The following is a 6543-nucleotide window of genomic DNA, read 5'->3' as shown; positions in this document are numbered from 1 at the left end:
CTCCGAATTTCATCCGCAACAAAAAGGGCCTCCCAGCCGCGATATCTCCGGCTTCACGAAGCTCCTCCCTCACCCCTCTAATTTCAGAGCGAGTTTCCTTGGTTGCTTCCAAGGCCTTCTTCAGGTCAGCCACTTTCGCCTGGCTTTCCTTTTCAAGGAGCTCATATCGGCCGGCGGCATCTTTCAGCTCAACAGACATCTTGGCTATTTTATCTTCACTCTGGCGACGAGCAGCCCACTCGGCTCTTAACTCTTCGGCCGCCTTTAGGGCGGCTGCATCACTTTTCTTGGCTTGATCCTTGGCTTGGGCAAGTTCCGCCCGAAGGGTCTCCACGGCGGCAGCTCCATCTGCAGTCACAGCATATTATAGATACTAGCATCATGCTCCTCTTAATATTTGCTGACAATCTGAAAATACATACCATGTGCCTCGTCAAGCCGCTTGTTCACAAATGCAATGTCGGCATCCGCCACGTTAAGCTGCCGCCTCAGTTCGGCAAAATCAGCAGTCCGGTTAGCCGCCGGACCCTCAGCCGCCTGCACATAACGCAGCGTGATCATTACCTGGGACTATGATCCCCTGTTTGCCGCCTCGGGACGGCAACCAGAGTCTCAGGGGCTACTACCTATACTGAGCACACCTAGCGCATGCGGTACCATCAAAAATACATATATTACTTTGCGTACCTCAAAGCCTCTTAGCAGGCTCGTAAAAGCTTCATTCAACCCGCTTTTGACGGAGGAAATCCTCTCAACCACCATACCCATTAAGGTATGATGCACCTCTGAGATAGCCGCCTGCTCCAGAAGACCCATCAGTGTGTCCGGTTGGGCACCAGATAATCCCGGACTCTTTCTGTTGCTCCCCTTAGGAGTCGAATACTCCGGGCTTCGGGCGACCGAAGAATTACCTTCCGGCCTTTGAGGATCAGGAGAAATCCTCCATGACGGCACCTCGGGGTCGTCCGCCCCATGAGGCGCGGAGGCAGGAGGAGACGTTTCGCTCTCCATCATCTCCGAAAGAAGATCCCCCAAATACGAACTCTGCTGAGAGGGGCTACGAGCCTGACTGCAAGATATATGTCTCGGTTATTATTCTCAGAAATAAAGCAAGATATATTTACTAAAGTACTTTTGTTCACTTATAGCTCGGTCGAGGGCTGACCCTTTGCGGGCGCTGCACGGTAAGGATGCCCTCTGGGGCAGGGCCCCCTGGCGAAGGTTTCTTCCCTCGTTTGGAAACCCTCCGCTTCCAAGTCTTTGGAGGCGGCCCTTTTCTTCCCGTGGGGGGAGGGGATTCTCGATTCACCTTCCCGATTATCCTCCTTCATGGAGACATCAATTCCCCCAGTTTGGATGTGTAAGGTATGAAGCCCGCTTTTGGCTTCTTTATTCCTCCCCTCATCTTCTCCTTATGGCACCTGGTAGGGTGCGTGCTCAAGCATCATGGTTAGTACATGATCTGGCGAGCCTTCAGGAAGGGGGGCCAAACGCCTGATCCTTTCCGCCTTTCTTATCTAGTCCTGGCCGAGAGCAATTTTTCAGAATGATGTTGTGACAAATATAAAGACAGCATGTTTGGTCACGGAGTTACTTACTTGGGTATCTGGACGGTTGCAGTTGAGACCCGCATCCTCGGTGGTGTCCGGACACTTTATTCGTGATCCGAAGAACAATCTGTACATCCCTTTGAGCATCATGCCGAAGAATTGTTGAATAGTTCGCGGTCCTTCTAGGTTGAACTCCCACATACGGAGATATCGACATTGGCACGGCAGGACCCGACGAACTAGCATTACTTGCATTACCTTGACAAGACTGGCATCCCTCTTGAGAAGATCCCGAATGCGGCTTTGCAATATCGGTACATCATTAACTGGCCCCCAGTCCAGTCCCTTGTTGACCCATGACGCCAGTTGAGGCGGAGGGCCCAAGCAAAAGGCAGGGGCAGCCGCCCGCTTTGTGCCTCGGGGAGCTGTGATGTAGAACCACTCTCGTTGCCATAAGTCGGACACCTCCGGGAAGGAACCCTTTGGCCATAGGGCATCGGCACCTTTGCTTATTATAGCGCCTCTGCACTCCGAGTGTTGCCCATCGATCATCTTCGGCTTCACATTGAAGGTCTTGAGCCATAGGCCGAAGTGTGGGGTGATGCGGAGGAAGGCTTCACACACGACATAAACGATGAGATGTGAAGGATGGAATCCGGAGCTAGATCATGAAAATCTAGCCCGTAATAGAACATGAGCCCTCTAAAAAAGGGATCAAGACTAAAGCCTAGCCTTCGGAGGAAGTGGGAAACAAATACGACACTCTCGTTGGGTTCAGGAGTGGGGATGACCTTCCCTTGAGTAGGCAGCGTGTGTGGGATTTCGGCGGTCAGATACCTGGCCTCCCTAAGCTTCTTGATGTCCTCCTCTGTCAGCCATCCACCGGCCTTGAAGGTTGGATCCGGACATGATTGAAGGTCCAAAGTGCTTAAGCGTAAGCCTTGGGTGTCTCGAGGTGGGGGAAGGGGAAGGATCGAGCATGGGAAGAAAAGGACAGGCCCTGGCCCCTTTATAAAGGGGGTGAATATCAAGCGTCCTCCGCGTGACCGTTTGGAACTTGCCTAAAATCGAGGAGTCATACTAATAAGAACAGTTGGGTTACCCACACTCGTATTGAAGAGAATCCCGTGATAAGGGGAACACGATCTCTGCTTCGACAAGACGTGCCAATAAAACCGCCTCGTAATGCGTGTAGTGGCAGGCTGGGGAAAACGGTTCGTAATGACCGGACCGTGGCGTGATGTTACGCTATGAAACGTTGTCAGTAGATTAGATTTGTGAAATATTGTGCTCTCTACGGTGGTAAGTGGAAATTATTGTGCAGAGCCGGACACGATCCTCATATTCAAGATCTTCTATGGAGTATTCGGAGAAGGAACCCGCCTTGCAATGCTGAAGACAATCTGCGCGCCGGACTCATCGTCATTGAAGCCTGGTTCAGGGGCTACTGAGGGAGTCCTGGATTAGGGGGTCCTCGAACAGCCGGACTATATACTTTGGCCGGACTATTGGACTATGAAGATACAAGATTGAAGACTTTGTCCCGTGTCCGAGTGGGACTCTCCTTTGCGTGGAAGGCAAGCTTGGCAATTCGGATATGTAGATCTCCTTCTCTGTAACCGACTCTGTGTAACCCTAGCCCCCTCCGGTGTCTATATAAACCGGAGGGTTTAGTCCGTAGGACAACAACAATCATAATCATAGGCTAGCTTCTAGGGTTTAGCCTCTATGATCTCGTGGTAGATCAACTCTCGTAATACTCATATCATCAAGATCAATCAAGCAGGAAGTAGGGTATTACCTCCATTGAGAGGGCCCGAACCTAGGTAAACATTGTGTCCCCCGCCTCCTGTTACCATTAGCCTTAGACGCACAGCTCGGGACCCCCTACCCGAGATCCGCCGGTTTTGACACCGACAGCGAGCTCGCACTAGTAGAAAACAGGGCATACGTCCGGGCGAGATAAGCCCATTAGTCCCGGTTCGCTCACGAACCGGTACCCATGGGCCCATTTGTCCCGGTTCGTGAGGCCAGGGGCCTGCCGGGCCTCGTGGGGCCATTGGTCCCGATTCGTCTGGCCCCTTTAGTGTCGGTTGGCGGCAAGAACATGGACCAATGGGCCCTTCTCTTGGCCCACCACCACTGGTACCAGTTTGTGGCATGAACCGGTACCAAAGAGTTGTCTTTCGGGCCGGGTCAGGCCACAAACCGGTACCAATCCAGTTAGGGGAGAGGGCTTTTGTGTAAAAGCAAAAAGCAAAAAGAATTTTCATAAAATAAATAAAACAAAAAAGACAAGAAAATAAATAAGTAGAAACAAAATAAAATAAATAATTAGAAACAGAAAAAACTTTAATAAATAAGTAGAAACAAAATAAACTTTAATAATGTAAAATACATAAACTATAATAAAATAAATAAAAATAGCAATAGCAGGTAAAAACAAAATAAAATAAATAAAGCAAAAAAGAAAGAATTTTCATAAAATAAATAAGAGAACAAAAAAGAAAAGAAAATAAGTAAGTAGAAACAAAATAAACTTTAATAAATAAGTAAAAGCAAAATAAACATTTATAAAACCTGTAGTATTATTGAAATTAAAATTATATATTTATGCAACTAAAATTATCAAAGTATTTTCTGTTCAAAACAGTAAAAGAAAAAAGAATTTTCATAAAGAAAATTTTTGTTAGAAACTTTAATAGCACTAACAGAAACTAGTGATTCGCACAAATATCAAAAACTAGTGATTCACACAAATTTCAAAAAATTCAAATCTAAACTATTCAAATTGGAAAACAAATGGTACTAACAGAAAGTTTATAATTTTTATTACCTAAAAGCAAAAGGAACTAAAAAATAAAGCAAAAAACAAAACAAAAAATGCAAAAAACAGAAGAAAAAAAACTGGGATAAATAAAAATGCCACCTACTGGGCCACTACAACCTGAATACGACTAGAAACCCTACCATGGGCCAGGATTCAAGCCCGCAGAAGGCCCAGTAGGCCCACAAGCAGCATAGTGCGTGATTAGGCCCAGTAAGCCTGCATTTGAGAGGAGCTCGAGAGGGCAGCCGCAGTGTGGCTTATAAACCACTCCGAGCCCCTCTCAACTAGCGAAGTGGGACTAAACATTTGGGCGTGGGCAGCACAAGGCCTTTGGTCCCTGTTGGTGCCACCAACCGGGACTAAAGGGGGGCATTGGTACCGGTTCGTGGCACCAACCGGGACCAATGCCCACCTTTAATCCCGGTTGGTGCCACCAACTGGGACCAAAGGGTCGCATTGGTCCCGGTTGGTGCCACCAACCGGGACCAATGCATCGTCTATATAAATAGAGCTTGCAAAATTTTTGTTTCAGTTCCTCATTCTCCCGCCGCGCCCGTCGCCGCCGTCCTCTGCCCCGTCGCCCGCGCCCGTTGCCGTTGTCGCCCTGCCTCCGACGCCGTCCCGCGCCGCCCCGACCCCGTCGCCCGCGCCCATCGCCGACACCACCCTCTGCCCCGACCTCGCCGTCGCCACCCTCTGCCCCGACCACGCCGTCGCCGCCCTCTGCCGCCCAGTGAGCCCTCCCTCTGCCGCGCGCCGCCGCCCTCTGCTTGCCGCCCTCTGCCGCGCGCCGCCGTCGCTGCCCCGGCCGGCCTGCTCTCGGCATTGATGTATAATTTTCATGTTCATTGATGTATGTATATATGGATGTTGTATGTATATGTATATATATGCAGATGTATGTATGATCCATGGATATGTATGCATTGATGTATGATTTTTTTTGTCCATAGATTTTTTTTTGTCAATTTTCGTCAATTTATTAGTAAGTGCTTAGTATATAGTTGAACTAGTTGATTTAATAAAACTACTTTATTTTATTATAGAAGTTGTTTGTTTTTAGTAATTACTACTTTATTTTATTTATAGTAAGTGCTTAGTAGTTGAACTAGTTGATTTAATAAAACTACTTTATTTTATTATAGAAGTAGTTTATTTTTAGTAAGTACTACTTTATTTTATTTATAGTAAGTGCTTAGTAGTTGAACTAGTTGATTTAATAAAACTAATTTATTTTACTATATAAGTAGTTTATTCTTAACAAGAAAACTAATAGAACTAGTTTATTTTTTAAGTTCTTATTCCCGCATCGACGTCGACAATGCCTATCCCGCATCCTCGCCGTTGACTCGGCAGAGGAGGCCTTGATCAGAGGGGCCATGTATGGGACTGGGCTCCGCCGGGCTTGTATTGGGAGGTGCTACCTTCCGGGGGGCGTAGGTTGGTGAGGAGCTAGTCCGTCATTGACCCGATCCTTGTTTGGTGGCGGTCGCGTGGGCTAGTGACGGTGCTGAGGCTTCCGGACACCGCGGAGGTGGTACGTCACCGTGTCAGCGAGGAGGACGAGCACGTCCGTCGCTACATGGTTGCGTTGGAGGGAAGGTTCGACAATACCTAGCAGGTTCTTCAGGGACCTCACTGGAGCTATGATCATGTGATGGTTCCTTCTCTTTGGGTGTCCACTGCCCGCGCCGATACCCGTCGGGCGCTACGGTTCTAGCTGTATTAGCTATGCTATATGTATGATAGTATTCGAGGTGTATTAGTGATAATATTCGACGATGTACGGACGCAAGAGATGATGTAGTTTTTCTTATAATTGAATGCATGCTAATTTGAATACTACTTTATTTTACGATTTAGTGTTGCTAAAATTGGAGAGCACTATGCAAGGCGTATGCATTTGATTAGTTGATAGCTTATAGGGTTTTTGTTTTTGCAGAAATCTAAGAGCCCCCTCCATCATCCCCGCCGTCATCCCCGTCATCGACCTCCCTCCGACCTCGAGGTGAGACTAGCCAAATCTCCATGTCAATATGAGTCCTATAAGGTATTTTGAAATGGTTTTGCTCATATTTTCAACCATTGAAATGGCCATCAAGTTTGAATGCTCATGTGCAGTAGATAAACATGTATATTTCCTTGTCGGCAAATTTCAGGCGC

This window comes from Triticum dicoccoides, chromosome 7B, assembly GCF_002162155.2.
Source record: "Triticum dicoccoides isolate Atlit2015 ecotype Zavitan chromosome 7B, WEW_v2.0, whole genome shotgun sequence".
NCBI lineage: Eukaryota > Viridiplantae > Streptophyta > Magnoliopsida > Poales > Poaceae > Triticum > Triticum dicoccoides.
Note: the sequence above shows the minus strand (reverse complement) of the source record.